Source organism: Microtus pennsylvanicus, chromosome 21, assembly GCF_037038515.1.
Source record: "Microtus pennsylvanicus isolate mMicPen1 chromosome 21, mMicPen1.hap1, whole genome shotgun sequence".
Lineage (NCBI taxonomy): Eukaryota > Metazoa > Chordata > Mammalia > Rodentia > Cricetidae > Microtus > Microtus pennsylvanicus.
In genome coordinates, this window is record NC_134599.1 from 10,038,026 (window position 1) to 10,052,914 (window position 14,889).

Genomic DNA, 14,889 nt, shown 5'->3' on the forward strand with positions numbered 1-14,889 from the left:
GAGTTTCAGGACTGGCTCCATAGCTACTGAGAAACTGTCTCAAACCGAGCACCCAAAAAAGAGAGAGAGAATTTTACTTTGGTGTTCTCTCTCTGAATTTCTGTAGCATTTTTCCATTGTGTCAGAGTTTTTAGTGTTTAGCAGACAGGGAAACTGAGGGCCAGTGTAGTCAATGGCAGGATGGGGCCTCAAGTTCAGAATATTATTCTCCTACTGTATCCAACCTCTATGTAATAAAGTAGGGAAGGCTAAAATGAGACTCATTCTTAGCATTGTTTGTGCTCTGATAAGGGCGTCACTTGTACACCTAAATCTTGAGTTGAAGAATCATATTGGAAACCAGAACAGGACCTCACAAGCCAGGGGCATAACTGCTATTTTTTTCTGTTTTGTTTTTGTTTGTTTGTTTGTTTTTTGAGACAGGGTTTCTCTGTGTAACCGCCCTAAGCTGTCCTGGAACTCACTATGAAAACCAGGCTGGCCTCCTTGAACTCAGGAGCTTCGGGTAGCCGGCCATATTACATTGGATGAATACAGTGCTCAGCTCACGGCTCCTTCCATCCAGTTCTCAGACTGGGAGAGGGTGCTTATCATGATTAAGGGGGTGGGGCCTTAATTGTGATTAAATATCACAATTAATTAATCGCCCGCGGACATACCCAGAGGCTTACATCCTAGGTGATTCTGGGTCCTGTCAGGAAGACAATAAATATCAGTTATCACATAGATTTTCCACATTAAAACAATACAGAGTCTTCAGATCTATTAAAACAGTGAAATCTGCTGGTGAGGTGGTACACACCTTTAATCCCAGGACTCAGGAGGCAAAAGCAGGCAGATCTCTGTGACTTCAACTCTGGCCCTGTCTACACAGTGAGTTCCAGGACAATCAGAGCTACCTAATAGATACTGTCTCAAAAACAACAAAAACAAAATTAAAAACAAAAAAAAAAAACCCTTTACATCTGAGCTAGAGAAACAATTTACCAGTTAGGAAGAGTTGTTCTTCCAGAGGACCTGGGATCCGATTCCAACACCCATATGGTGGATCACAACTGTCTGTGACTCTGGTTCCAGTAACTCCGACACCCTCTTCTGGTCTCTGAAGCACCCGACATCCATGTAGTACACAGACATGTATGCAGGCAAATTACCCATATGCATAAAATAATAATAGAAATTAGAAGCTTTGAGATTTCTGTCTGCATGAAATAAGAGACTCTTTCTCCTTCTGGCATGTGAACCCACTCAGCATCGTCAGTGAAAAGGCTTCAGCTGACGCTACATGAAACAAGATTGGGAACTGAGCCAGGGTTAACCTCGCCTCCCAGATTATTAAATGAAGAGGAAGGCAGAAAGTAAATGTGATTCCTACTCGTTGCTTTGAATCTGGGATTTCTTCTGTCGGAAAGACAATAAATACTTACAACTTCTGAACTTGGGGGTGAGCGCTGAGGAAAATCACCTTGATGGTAGCACATAAGACAGTCCTGTGGTAGATGGGAGTGAGGCAAGAAAGGTCCCAGAGAGCAATGAAAGGTTCTAGACCAGAGGCATCAGATGTTTAAGCAACGGTGCTAATGTTGACGTCATACAGGGTTAAAAACAGCATGCTCACCATACTTCAGCTTCAGAGAAAACTTCAGTGACAGTGTGTTTATCTTACACTCATTGCGGTGACTATTTCACAAAGTAATACTTCAAGTAGTTCAGTTGTTCTCAATTTTGTTTATTTTTTATACGTAGTTCTTAGCAACATGACTATAAGGATATAGCTTATATAAAAACAGAAAGTTGTTTCTTTTTGTTGTTGTTTTCAAGACAGGGTTTCTCTGTAGCTTTGGAGCCTGTCCTGGAACTAGCTCTTGTAAACCAGGCTGGCCTCGAACTCACAAAGATCTGCCTGCCTCTGCCTCTCGAGGATTAAAGGCGTGCACCACCACCGCCCGGCTAGAAAGTTGTTTCTTATGATAAAAACTCTACTGTCTTTAATACCAAGGGTTTAGGGGCCACCACTTTTTCTTTAGAAAGTCCTAATAAAGAAGAAATAAAGTCAGTTTATTAACCTAATAAAGTTGGTAGGTAACAAAAATCCACACTCAAGAGCATCTAGTTCAGAGCTAAAACACAAACTTTAAAGTAGGATTATTTATTTGAACAGCAACTCTGCAGTTTAAGAGGAGAAGAAACCATCTTGAAGTAGTAAGACATGAATTTGAGCATTTAGTTTGTAAGAAGTTTTTAAATGTGATTAGAATAGGAGATGATGATGATCCTATTACAGGTCTGTCTGGATGATGGTTCTATTACAGGTCAGCCTTGCTCATTGCAGGGAACCGTGAGTGGTATTTCAGTTATGTAGGGCCGAAGAAATCACCTCATTATGTGAATTCCATTTGTGACTCGAAGCTCGTCCGCTCGATAGCGCCTTTCAGCAAGCAGGCTCGTTTAGGGTTGCCATCTCAGGGGCTGTGGAGACATATTGGGTAGACATTACTGGGCTCATGCGGAGGTTTGCCTCTTTCATTTTTCTCTTTGCTGACCAAAGGAAATTGCAAACCATTATGTGCAACTGTGCCATCATTACAGATTTATGAGAGAAATAAATGATTCCTTTGATGGATATAAGAACGCAGAAGCTTTAAGGAGATGATTTCCCTAAGACATAATGGCATTTCCTGCTCTCCACATGGATCTCTCTTAAATTCTCTTTTTTGGAATGTATTAATACCAATGTAGAGGAAACAGACTTTTTTTTAAAAAACAAAAACAAAAAAAACCAAAAAACTTTTGTGTCACTTTACTACTATATTCAAATATTTTTTAAAATGTTTTGCTTCATTATTTTTAATTATATGTATGTGTATAAGGTAGTGAGTAGATAGGTATCCACAGAGACTAAGGGCATCCCTCTGGATCTGGAATTGCCAGTGGTTGTGTATAGACAGAAATTTCTGTCCCGCCCATTCCTACAGCCATTCAATCCCAAAGAAATACACAGAGGCTTATATTAATATATTAATTATAAACTTTGGCCTATTGCTCAGGCTTATTACTAACTAGCTCTTACAACTGAAATTAACCCATAATTAATAATGTTTAGTCATGTGGCTTGCTATCTTTTCTCAGTAAACCATTCTCATCTTGCTTCCTCTGTGTCTGGCTTGTCATTGTGTCTCTGCATTTCCTCTTCCCAGAATTCTCCTAGTCCAGTTTGCTCACCTATACTTCCTGTCTGACTACTGGCCAATCGGCATTTTATTAAACCAATGTGAATGACAGATCTTTACAGTGTACAAGAGCATTGCCCCACAGCATCTGTAAGCCACCTGATGTGGTTGCTGGAAAGTAAACTCAGTTCCTCAGTAAAAGCAACAAGAGCTAGCTCTCTGTGTTCATCTATTCTTTTAAGTTATAATTATATTAAATATTCATCTTATGGGCAAGGTCTTGTGGAAAATGTCAATGCCCTAATGGTGAGCAAAGGGTGTGAAAAGGGTACTTCCCAAAGGGGTGCTCCCCCAAAAATGACAGCTTCAACTCAGCATGGGACTAGTTGCTAATCATTTTTTGTATGCAATTTTCAAATATAAGCTAGGAAGAATTAAACTTACCCATAAAGACCAAATGAAGTAAGTTTAATGAAACACTGAATAACTATTGAGTCAAATCCATCGTATTAGCAAATCTTCAAAGTCTTATTCAGGTGGATAATGAGAAACCCAGTCATAACTGGCGAGGGAACTAATCACATGGCTAATAGAGCCATTCCACTCACAATCAAGATGGTGGACTAAATGGAAGTCGGGGTGTCGGGGAGAGTGGCAGGAGATTGCAAAGGGTGGTCACGGACAACTGAAGTACCCTCTGCACACTGTGGCTTTGTAACAAGTGAATGAACCTGGGTTTAGCTGCAGGTGATGGCAGACACACAGCTCTTGTTCCACCGACTGCGTGTGTGCAGAGTCATCCTTGATATCCCAGCTTTAGGCAAGCTTATTTCTAGGGGAAAAAAAGCCACAGGTTCTCCAAAAACCATGAGAATAAACATTTTCATCACCCACACAGTTTTGGACAGTGTGTGACTCAGGAAGCGCTAACTGTCGCAGAAAGCGTTATCAGGAATGTGGCTGTTTGAATGGGAATAGCCCCATAGGCTCATATCCTTGAATGTCTGGTTCCGTTTGGTGGACTGTTTAATGAGGATTAGTGACCTAGTTGGAGGAGGTGTGTCACTGGAGGTGGGCTTCAAGGTTTCCAAAAGTCTCACTCACTCTCTTCCTCTCTCTGTGTCTCTGTGTCTCTCTCTGTCTCTCTGCTTCCTACTAGGGATCAGATGTCAGCTCTCAGCTACTGCTCCAATGAAATGCATTCTTTTATCAGTCACCTTGGTCATGGTGTCTTTGTCACAGCACTAGAACAGTAACTAAGGCAAGTTCTGCTAACAGCATCAGCTTGGGGACAGATGGTAAACAGAGACTGGAACGCCACCATCCAAGGTTGGTAACAAACTGCCTTAGAGCCCAGGAAATGGCCAGCGGTGACAAGTGGTGGAGAAACGGTCCAGACCGTTAGCCGTGGTGATCTGAGAGATGAAAACTTAGTAGTCAGTTTATAAAACCAGCAAAGGAAATTTCCAAGCAACATCTTGAGAAAGTAGGTGCTTTGTTCTTATTTTTGCAGAAGATAAAGAAGGGCGCAGCAGAGACAGAGAGAATGGATTGAGATAAAGACAAAAGGATAATCTTCCCACAAAATTCATAGACCATTGAAAAGGAGCCAGGACTTTTGAGACCTGGGAAAGGAAACTTAACTTTTTTTCTGGCCTCTTTAGCCATTAAACAGGTCTCAAAAACAGTGCTGACTTCATAGCATAACCCCACATCATGGGTTTGGCTGAAAGATCCCACTGCACGGTTTCACAGCAGCCTGATATCAGCCCAAAGGTGAGAGCAGCCTTCTCAGAAGGAGTTAGTGATGTGGTCTTCACAGCAAAGGCAGGACAAAGCCAGATTGAGAGGACACTTCTATTTGTTATATCTTGAGAGTTCTGTTGATGAATCCCTGCTGGCTGGAAGTGAAAGCGAGAGGGAGGGCTGGCAACTGATAGAGGGTGCCCTCAGCATGCACAATGCTCAGGGTTTGCACCCCAGTGCTACACAAACCCAGCCTAGAGGGGCGTGGCTTTAATCTCAGCCCTGGGAAGGTTGAGGCAGAGGAATTAGAAGGTCAAGGATAAACCAGGCACGGTAGCACACACCTTTAATTCTAGCACTCAGGAGGCAGAGGCAAGTAGATTGCATGTCAGTCTTGTCTAAAGTGAATTCTGGGCTAGCCAGTGCTACATAGTGAGACCTACGTAACAAACAAACTTATCAAACAAACAAGAAGGTCAAGGGTATCCTCCACTACGTATGAAGTGAGTTCAAGGCCAGCCTGAGCTATTCAAAACTGTTATAAAACAAAAGGAGTTCAAAATAAGGTTTCTTTGGGTCTTCTATTTTCTACATGCTGGAGGCAGGCAGAAAGGAAGGAAGGAAGGAAGGAAGGAAGGAAGGAAGGAAGGAAGGAAGGAAGGAAGGAAGGAAAGAAAGAAGAAAAGCCTACATCGTGGGGAGCAGATAAAGCCCCAGGTAAATGTATATTATTGACCTGAACCCCAATGCCTCAGACCTACAGGCGAAGTCTTCCTTTTGTTCAAGCATGTGTGTTGAGATGCGCAGGGCACAGCACTGCTGAGTTACAACAGCTGGAGAGATGGCGCAGTGGGTATCCCAGCAACTACATCATAAACTGGGTGCCTGCACTTATAATGCCAGCATGCGAGGGCAGAGAAAGAAGTCCTCTCTGGGCTTGATACTAGGAAGCGCAGAGACAGGAGGATTCTTGGAGTTTTACTGGCTACCAGCCTAGCTGGAAATCACAAACTCGGGGTTCAAAGAGAGACCCTGTCTTGAAGGAATAAGTTGAAGAAGACAGAGGTTGAGACTCAACACCCTCCTCTGGCCCCCAAGGATATCTGTAAATGAACACATATGCATATATACCACACACACACACACACACAGGATATTTTTAAGCTACCCAGTTACAAAGAAACTGTGATTGAAAAGGAAGTATCTCGGAGGGCGGAGGGGAGAGAATAATAAAGCCCCTTTCCACTTAGAAGAGCTTCAGAGGACAATAAGCTTGCATTAGACAGCCCTGGGAGGAACTTGACCTCACTAAGAAACGTGCCACACTCGCAGAGTGGAGCAAGCCGGGCATTCATACTCGAAAGCCACTAACTGCTTCATGCCTCCTGTCCTTTCTCTGAATGACAGTGTGTTACTGTCGTTGTAGCCTTACCTCACTGGCATGGGAGGATTGAGGTATGAAGGGCAGAGAGTTGAGGGAAGGTAGATCTGGTAAGCTGTATTTAAGGAGCATCGTCCACACCTGGACCAGTTCCCACACACAGGCTCCCGCTCTCAATTCTGTTACTTCAGCATACAGCCATGAGGGAAGTGTCTTGAAAGCAAGGACTTTTGAAGTTTACTCTCACTGTTGTGTCCCAAACACTAAGAATGATGACAGACTTAACGATGGTCTTTGGCTTGAGGATTAAATTCTTACATCATTGTGTGTGTGTTGTTGTTGTTGTTGTTGTTATCAGATAAGTGTAGTTTTCACTTTTGTTTTTAATGAGAATAAAAAGCAATGTGATCTAAGCAGGGAGAAGGACTGGAAAAGGGGGTCTGGGGACATGGGAAGATGAAACCGAGTCTTCCAGAGGTGGAGTGGCTCCCTCCTGATCACATCAATTTCCCCTTCTCCCAAGACATCCAACCCTTCCCGCTGCAGCGCCTGCCTTGCCATTTCTCTCTCAGATGAGGAAATGCTCACGGAGTGGTCCTGTCAGACAGAGCAAGAGGCCATATTGGAGTCAGCATCTTCCAGGAGCCAGCGGTCAGTGTCCTGCTGTCCCCCAGAGGACACCATGCCCGGGAACAAGTCATTGCGTGAGAAGAAAAAGCACACAGCCAGGATTCAGTGCTGGGCCCTGAAGAAGCAGACCCCGAGTTTCCGGGATTCACTGAGTGGCCCAGACTGGCCTTGTACTGGCAATCCTCCTGCTTCAGCTTCCTCACCATGTCCCGCTTGTAGTTCTTCATTCATTGCACTTGGTCCTTGCAAGCCCATTCGTGTTGGGAATGAATGATACGTAACTGAATGGAGAACCTGATGATTCTGGGAACCCCTTTTCCAAAAGGCTCCCAAATAAATTCTTGACATTAGGAAAAAAAAAAAAGAGGGACCTCAGGAATCATCCTTTCAGGGAGGTAAAACCTCAGCGTGAATCCAGCCATGCACTCAGAGAAGCTTGAGGACTGCAAGAGCTTCTTCAAGGCTCCTACGAGAACCATCTGGGTCCTGAAGCATGAGATTCCATTACTATTGTCTTCATACTCATAGCTATAGCATTATGGCTGGTCATAAGTTATCTAGCGCTTTCTACTTCCCCCATTGATTAAATCTGTACTTTCTCTAGGAAATCCCACAAGTTGGCCACACACTGGATAGAAACTACTTTCCTCATACTTTTCTTTCTTATCCTAAATTTTTTTTATCAGCCATTAACTTGCAGAATAAGTGACTCCTGACTTAATATTGGAAGACGCAAAGTTAAGTAAATGGAGCCCGCAATAAGGCTGTCATTTTAGCAATTTTGTAACATCCCATGTATCATGTAATTATGCGGATGCATTAGACTATGCAGAGCTAGTTATTTCCCATTTCTACTTTTATGCTAGCAGGGATGATAAAGAAATTTCAGGATAAAGAGGGGAGGAAGAAGGCAAATTATCAAGAGATGTTAAGAGCATCTGAACTGTGGGCTGGCGATTATTCTAGCTTGAATTTTTAAAATTGTTATGATCTAAAAAAAAATAAGAAAAAGGAAATTGCTTCAATAGGCTTTAAAACCGAAGTTTTCCTGGCTAACTCTAACATCTGACTACTTCTGCCCTTCAGGTTAGCAGCAAATGAATGAGGAAGGATTTACTCTTGACAGAATCTTATGCTTAAGAATAAGGCTGTCTTTGGAGCCATTAACAGAGTATTCGCTCAGATAATTACTGTGCAGGATTTGTGTGTCTGTGTGCCATTTTTCAGCATGCAGTCCATTTCATTAAAATGTGTAAGATCAGCTAGCGTGGGCTGTTTGGTGCCTGCTGAGTGATTAATCAGCTTGGGAGCCTCAGCAGGATTAAGTCTTGGAATAAACAAGGATTATTTATTTATTTATTATTTATATTTTTATTTAGCTTCAGTAATTCAGAAGATCCTTCCTGGCTGCACCGAAACAGCTGTGGTATATGGACAGACAAGCCTCCATCACACAAGGTTAGACTCCCCATGAAGTCTTTCAAACACCAAGAGAGAAGTGGTGGGCATCTCGGGAGTAAAGCAAGGCAGGAGTTGCGCCATCTTAGTTCCCTTCCTGTTGCTGAAATAAGATACTCTGACATCATCACCTGGGGAAGGGAGGGTTTGCTTTGGCTCCTGATGGGGAAACCACAGCCCAGGAGCTTGAGGCCACTAGTCACTTTGTATCCACAGTCAAGAAGCACAGAGGGAGGCCTGGGAGATGGCTCAGCCTTTAGAAGAACCAGCTGTTCTTCTAGCAGACCAGTTTGATTCCTGCCCCACTGTGGCAGCTCACAACTGGCTATAACTCCAGCCCCAGAGGTCCAATACCCTCTATTGGTTCCTGTGGGCACATGCACACATGTGGCATACACTCACACATACGTAAAAAGTAATAATTCTTTAAAAGAAGCGCAGAGTGAGGAATGCTAACGCTCAGTTTACTTTCTTGCTTCTTAAAACCTAATCTGTGTGCGTGTGTGTGTGTGTGTGTGTGTGTGTGTGTGTGTGTGCATTCATGGGTGTATGTTGTGTGAGAGGGAGAGAGGAAGAGAGAGCCAGCAAGAAAGACATTGAGAAAGAGAGACATCGAGAGAGAGAGAGAGAGAGAGAGAGAGAGAGAGAGAGAGAGAGAGAGAGATGATGATGATGATGATTGATTCCTCCATCTGGCCATTGGGGAATCCCCTTGTTTCTGCCTCCCATCTTTTGGAAACCCAAGGGTTACAGATGCCCACAGCTGCATCCAGCTTTTCACATGAGCTCCAAGAACTCAGGCTGTAAGATTTCTCCCTGTTTAGTCACCTTCTGGCTCCACTTTCCCCATATGAAGAGTCCAAACTCCCCACCCAGGGAATGATTCCCCCCACAGTTAAGATGGGTCTTTCCTCATCTGTTAACCTCATCAAGACAGTCCCTCAGTGTATCTGCAAGTGGGTCTCCCAGGTAACTCCAGAGCTGTCAAGTTCCAATCATCACTAACTCCCACATGCCCCGTTTTTATTTTAGGGAAAGAAAGCCATGCTTACTAACAAACAAAACAACTAATATTATAAATTATAATATGCTATCTATTCCTAAATATGCTGGCATACACACACACACACACTTGGAAAAAAATCATCATAATTGGAAAGGAATTTGTACCAAATAGTACAACTTGAATATTTCTCAAAAGAGGAAATAAAAATAAAAAGTAGAGAAGTGATGTGTTCAGTATCACAGCTACCCAGAAGAGTGAGAAAGACGTGCAGTGGCCCTGACTTTTGCTGGCAGTGAACAATTTCCCCCAGGTCATAGCATGTTAAAGAGAAGAGCCCTCTGGCATGTGAAGGAAGGCTGGTCACTCTGAGATCTCTGAGACGTTGATCCTGCTATTTCTTCAAAAACCTGAAACACTAGAAAGAATGAGCTTGGGCACAACCAACACAAAAGGCAACTTTCAGATATACAAGGAAAGGGTTGCAGTGTGCCTTTCCTTCCATGAACTTCCAGCTGAATATAGTAACTAAAGCCTTTCAGTAAGGCTGGCCAGATGGTTCAGCCAGTATGGATGCTTACTACCAAGGCTGATGACCTGAGTGTGACCCCCAGAACCTACATGGTGGAAAAAGAGCACCAACACCTGGAAGTTGTCCTCTGACCTCCACACGTGTGCCATGGCCCATAGGAGCCTACATGTGCTGGAGCACACATGCACACAAGTAAGTCTAATAAATATTTTAAGGATAACTTAAAAATACAAGCACAGCCTTGGACATGTATGACATTGTACATGACTATGCTGATCTATATGCACTGAGATATCATTTTCTTAAACACATTCTTTCTGTTTTCTTTGTATTGTGGCATGTGATTGCAATTTTAGGGCCACATATTATGGGTCTGGCAAGTAGCAAAGAATCATGCCACTGTTGCTTCAACTGCTACTAATTCCCTATTCTTTGGAAATATGTTTATGCTTTGTGGGTGATTCTGTCACATGCAGTATGTTGTAATGAGTATATTTATGAGTCCAGCCATTGTGAGTGGGAACTGATGCGGTCTTGTACCTCATGTGCTGCTGAGTTATTACACAAATCTGAACAGCCAAGATGTCTGTGATCAGAGGAGGAAAAGGAATTTTAAAACATAAAACATGTTCTTGGCATTAGCCTGGAATAGTGGACATTCATAACCCACAAATGCCCGGGCTATAAATTTGCAAGGTTGCATTAATATGGCAGTAAAAGTCATTCTTCTGAAAGCTGCACTTGTAAAAAATTTATAAATTCACATGGTTGTTCCTGGCAAAGAACTGCATCTGTCAACTCTGTCTTTCTGCTCCAAAACGGTGGGGTTGGTGTCTTGTGTAGTTCACAATGTGTTCATAAATTTTTTTTTGAAAAATCGAGGTGTACAGTTCCTAGGGTACTAAACCTGCCCCTCCCATGGGTTGGTGTTAGTGTTCAGTCTCCTGAGACCCTTTCTCATCAAGGCCTCTTCTCTGCATAAATTTCGTTTTATTGGACTTATCTAGGTCCCAAATTAGCAAAGCAAGTCCTGTGGGGTTGTCTTTAAAATCCCACATTAATATGTACAACACAGTGGAGCCCTTCAGCCCCTAGGTCAATACGTATCCATGTCACATGGTACGGGAATTGTCTGTGGCTGTCTTCTCCCTGCAGTGTTCAGAGGGCACACCATATTGGGTACTCTTAGTCAGATTTGCCAAAATTAAGTCTTCCTATGAGAGAAATAAAAAAGAGAAAGGACATCAGACGACATTGTCACACAGAAGTGTGCCATCTGTTGTCACTACTTCCTGTCCCTTTCTTTTAGGGCAGTGGTTCTCAACCTTCCTAACGCTGCAACCCTTTAATACAGTTCCTAAAGCTGCGATGACCCCCAACAACAAAATTATTTTATTGCTACTTCATAACTGCAATTTTGCTATGTTATTAATTGTAATGTAGTATCTGATATGCAGAAAATATGATATGAGACCCCTGTGAAAGGATCCTTCGGCTCCCAAGAGGGTCATGACTCACAGGTAGAGAATCACTGTTCTCGGGAGGGGGAAGATTCTAGAAAATCACTTTAAAAAAATGTATTGGATTTATTTGTCTACTTATTTAGGGTGCAGATTATGTGGCTGTGGAGTTCAGAGGACAACTTATAGGTGTAGATTATCTCTTTCTATCATACAAGCCCTGGGCATTGATCTCCAGTTGTCGGTCTTGGGCAGAAGCGCCTTTACCTGCCAAGCCACTTGGTCAACTCCGACGTCAGTTCCAATAATAGACTGAGTACGTAACAACAAAATGTGTCAATGTGTTTACCTTTGTGACACTGTTTTCTCTGAGGCATCTGTCTAGCCCAGGACTTCACACATGCACACTAGGCAGCCGTATTACAACTAAGCTGGTTTGGAGAGATGGCTCAGTGGTTAAGAGCACTGACTGCTCTTCCAGAGGACCCGGGTTCAATTCCAGCACCCACATGGCAGCTCACAGCTGTCTGTAACTCTAGTTGTAGGGGCCTGACCCCCATGGCAAAACACCAATGCATATAAAATAAAAGTAACACAACGAAGCCATCCTAGACTAAACAGATATATTCTGTTGCTGTTTTGGTTTGGTCTGAATTGGTGTGTTGCTGCCATGTATTTTTTTCTTGCTATTCCATATTGTAGATAGGTTTCTGTTGGGGTCAAACATTAGCCAAAAGCAGTTTGTGGAGGGGTTTGTTTCATCTCACACTTCCAAAAGGAAGAGTGTATTTGAGCTCACTCCTTCCCCAGAAGACGCCAGTGAGTACACACACACACACACACACACACACACACACACACACACAGAGTTTTGCAGGCAAACTCAGAAATTCATTTATCACCAACCATTCCATAGACCATCACAGAAGGATGGGGTAGGAATACAGATCAGGAAACGGGGGCAGGGGATTGACAGAATCACAAAGCAGGAACCGTAGTTATTTTCTCTGTAGCCAAAGCAGTAGCAAGAATTCCACGAAAGATATAAATCCCAACATTTAACAGAGAGACACACTGGGTTGTCAGGAGACGCATTTCAAACGGCTGTTGGATGGATGCATTTCTGATGAATTATTTAATATTCAGTGAGCAACGCCTTTAACAGTAGCTTTGCAAAGGTCAAAGCTATCTTTCATATGACTATTTTCACATTGTTCCCTTAATAAATATTGAAGCTATCCTTACTAAGTGGCAATATTTATGAGTAGTTATATCAACTGAACCTAGACAGACTGGTTTTGTGTATGACCTGAGATAATAGGAAATTATCCCCCTTCAGAGAGACCGCCACAATTCCTAAGGCACAATGTGCCTGCAAAGGCACGCCCATCCTGACTGCAACCAAGAAGCTGTAACATCAGACAAAGGTGCAGATGAGCCACTGACCCAGAAGGCCCTCACATGTCCAGAAGATGATTAGCAAGTCCCCAAGAAATGTATGAACCTAATTGACAAAAAAGGAACTTCAAATAAGTTAACTTCTTGATTTCTGCATTCTGTCCACAATCCCATCTTATGACTGAGCTTTCTCCATTCAGCGAGCCTGAAAGTAAGCATTCACATGGGATAGAGACACTGATTCTATAGCAAGAGTTCATCCCCGAAGAGCAGGAACTGGCACTGAAACCTAAAGCTAAGTAACAAAGAGTATTACTGCAGAGTAAACGGGTCGTCAGAAGCTGAGCGAGGTGGCTCACATCTGTGAGCCCAGCACTTGGGAGGGAACGGTAGGCAGATCAAGAGTTTAAGGTCTTCCTTAGCCACAGAAGAAGTTCAAGATCAGCCAGAGCAGCATGGGACTCTACCTCCCCCACCAACAAATGCAAAAACAAGCATGCAAACAAAAAACAGTATTATCAGAAATATACATGACGCCTAATTGTGTTGGTCTGTTAAAGGCTATTCTGGTGATCAGTAACCCAAGTCATACACGACTGCATTTGTTTAAAAGAAACTGCTATGCAAGCTTTCCTATGGCAGAAGAAAATGCCGCATTCCGAAGACAGCAGAACATCATTTCTCTTTGAGATGTTTACGACAGAAAGACCTGGAACCATCTGTCTAAATAATGTCAAAGGAGCCACTATTTTCCTCATAAATGAAGGTGGGCTTTGGGGTTTACTTTAAAGAATCCAGCAATTTTATTTTTCTTGGTGTAATAGATAAAAAAATCTCCAATATAGGAGTTAGGGACCCATACCCTTGCCTGGGCCATTTTCTAGTGCCTAGAAAAGCCTAAGACCGGTAGCCTTGCTCCAGAATGTTCATTTGGGCAACATCTGGGGTGAATTAAGTTTCAGTTCTGTCCCAGAGCCAGCTCCAGATGTGGAGGTGTAAGTGTGCTTTCCAGGAACTGTAGATTACATGGTCATGATATGGACCACTTTTATTAGAAGCTCAAGTACCACATTTCCAGAAGTATGAAGAATGACAGCGAGGAGAAAAGCCTTGAGAGCTTAAATTACAGCCACATCTAATGAACACAGAGGTGTTTCTCCCTTACAAGGGTATTGCTTTTCAACTCCTGGAGCTTAAATGAACCTAGCGATCATAACAGTAAATACGGGTTGCAAAGGTATCCCAAGAGGTGTCATTAGCCACATATTACATCCTTTTCTAATTTGTACACTCTCCGTGTTTCAGGGGTTCCCAGTACTGCTGAAGCCTCCAGAATTTCATGTTTCCCTCAGCAGTCTACAATAACCCTTCGTCTGAATGACATGTCTTATTTCCTCAGCAAACATATGATGTGGGCAACTTAGTAAAAGATTTATTGTAAGAACCAGCCCAATGTTTTATTTCCTCCCTTAATTGAATACATTATTGCTTCGTGTTTAGAAAGGCCGTGTTGATGCATCGCGCCTCAGAACAACCCTGCACACACGCCATCTGCAGCGGGAGGGTTTAGGAGACTGCAAACCAGGATACAGATGTTGGAAAGTTGCAAATGCTAAGTCACAACACATTACAGCATGCTTTAAATCTACACATAGCGGTGGTCCAGCAGGTTTTTATTTTCATTCTTTTTTTTTTTAAATGAGTTGTTGGCCCTTATGAACATCTAAGGACATGACGCCTTCTCTTTCACCACACACGTGAGGGAGGCGACAAGCTGTTGAGGTGGCAACTACAATCCTGCAGTGGGGAAAGGACTAAGTAACTTCAAGAGAAAAACCCAAGATTCTTATTCCTTGATACTAGTACCAAAAAAAAAAAATCTATAGTTAATGTCAGCAGTCAGAAGCACATGAGCAGACAAACCTTTAGGGAGTGGAAATGATCACCTCTTCATTGATCCATTTCACAACTTTAGATTTTCATCCATTTATTTGAAGGGCATTGATTGAACACCTGAAACTTGCCATGTTACCCTGCTCTGGGGTTTTATTAGGATGAGACTCAGAGGATTTTGATACAGAACTTGGTGAATTTTTATTTCTTTCTCCAAC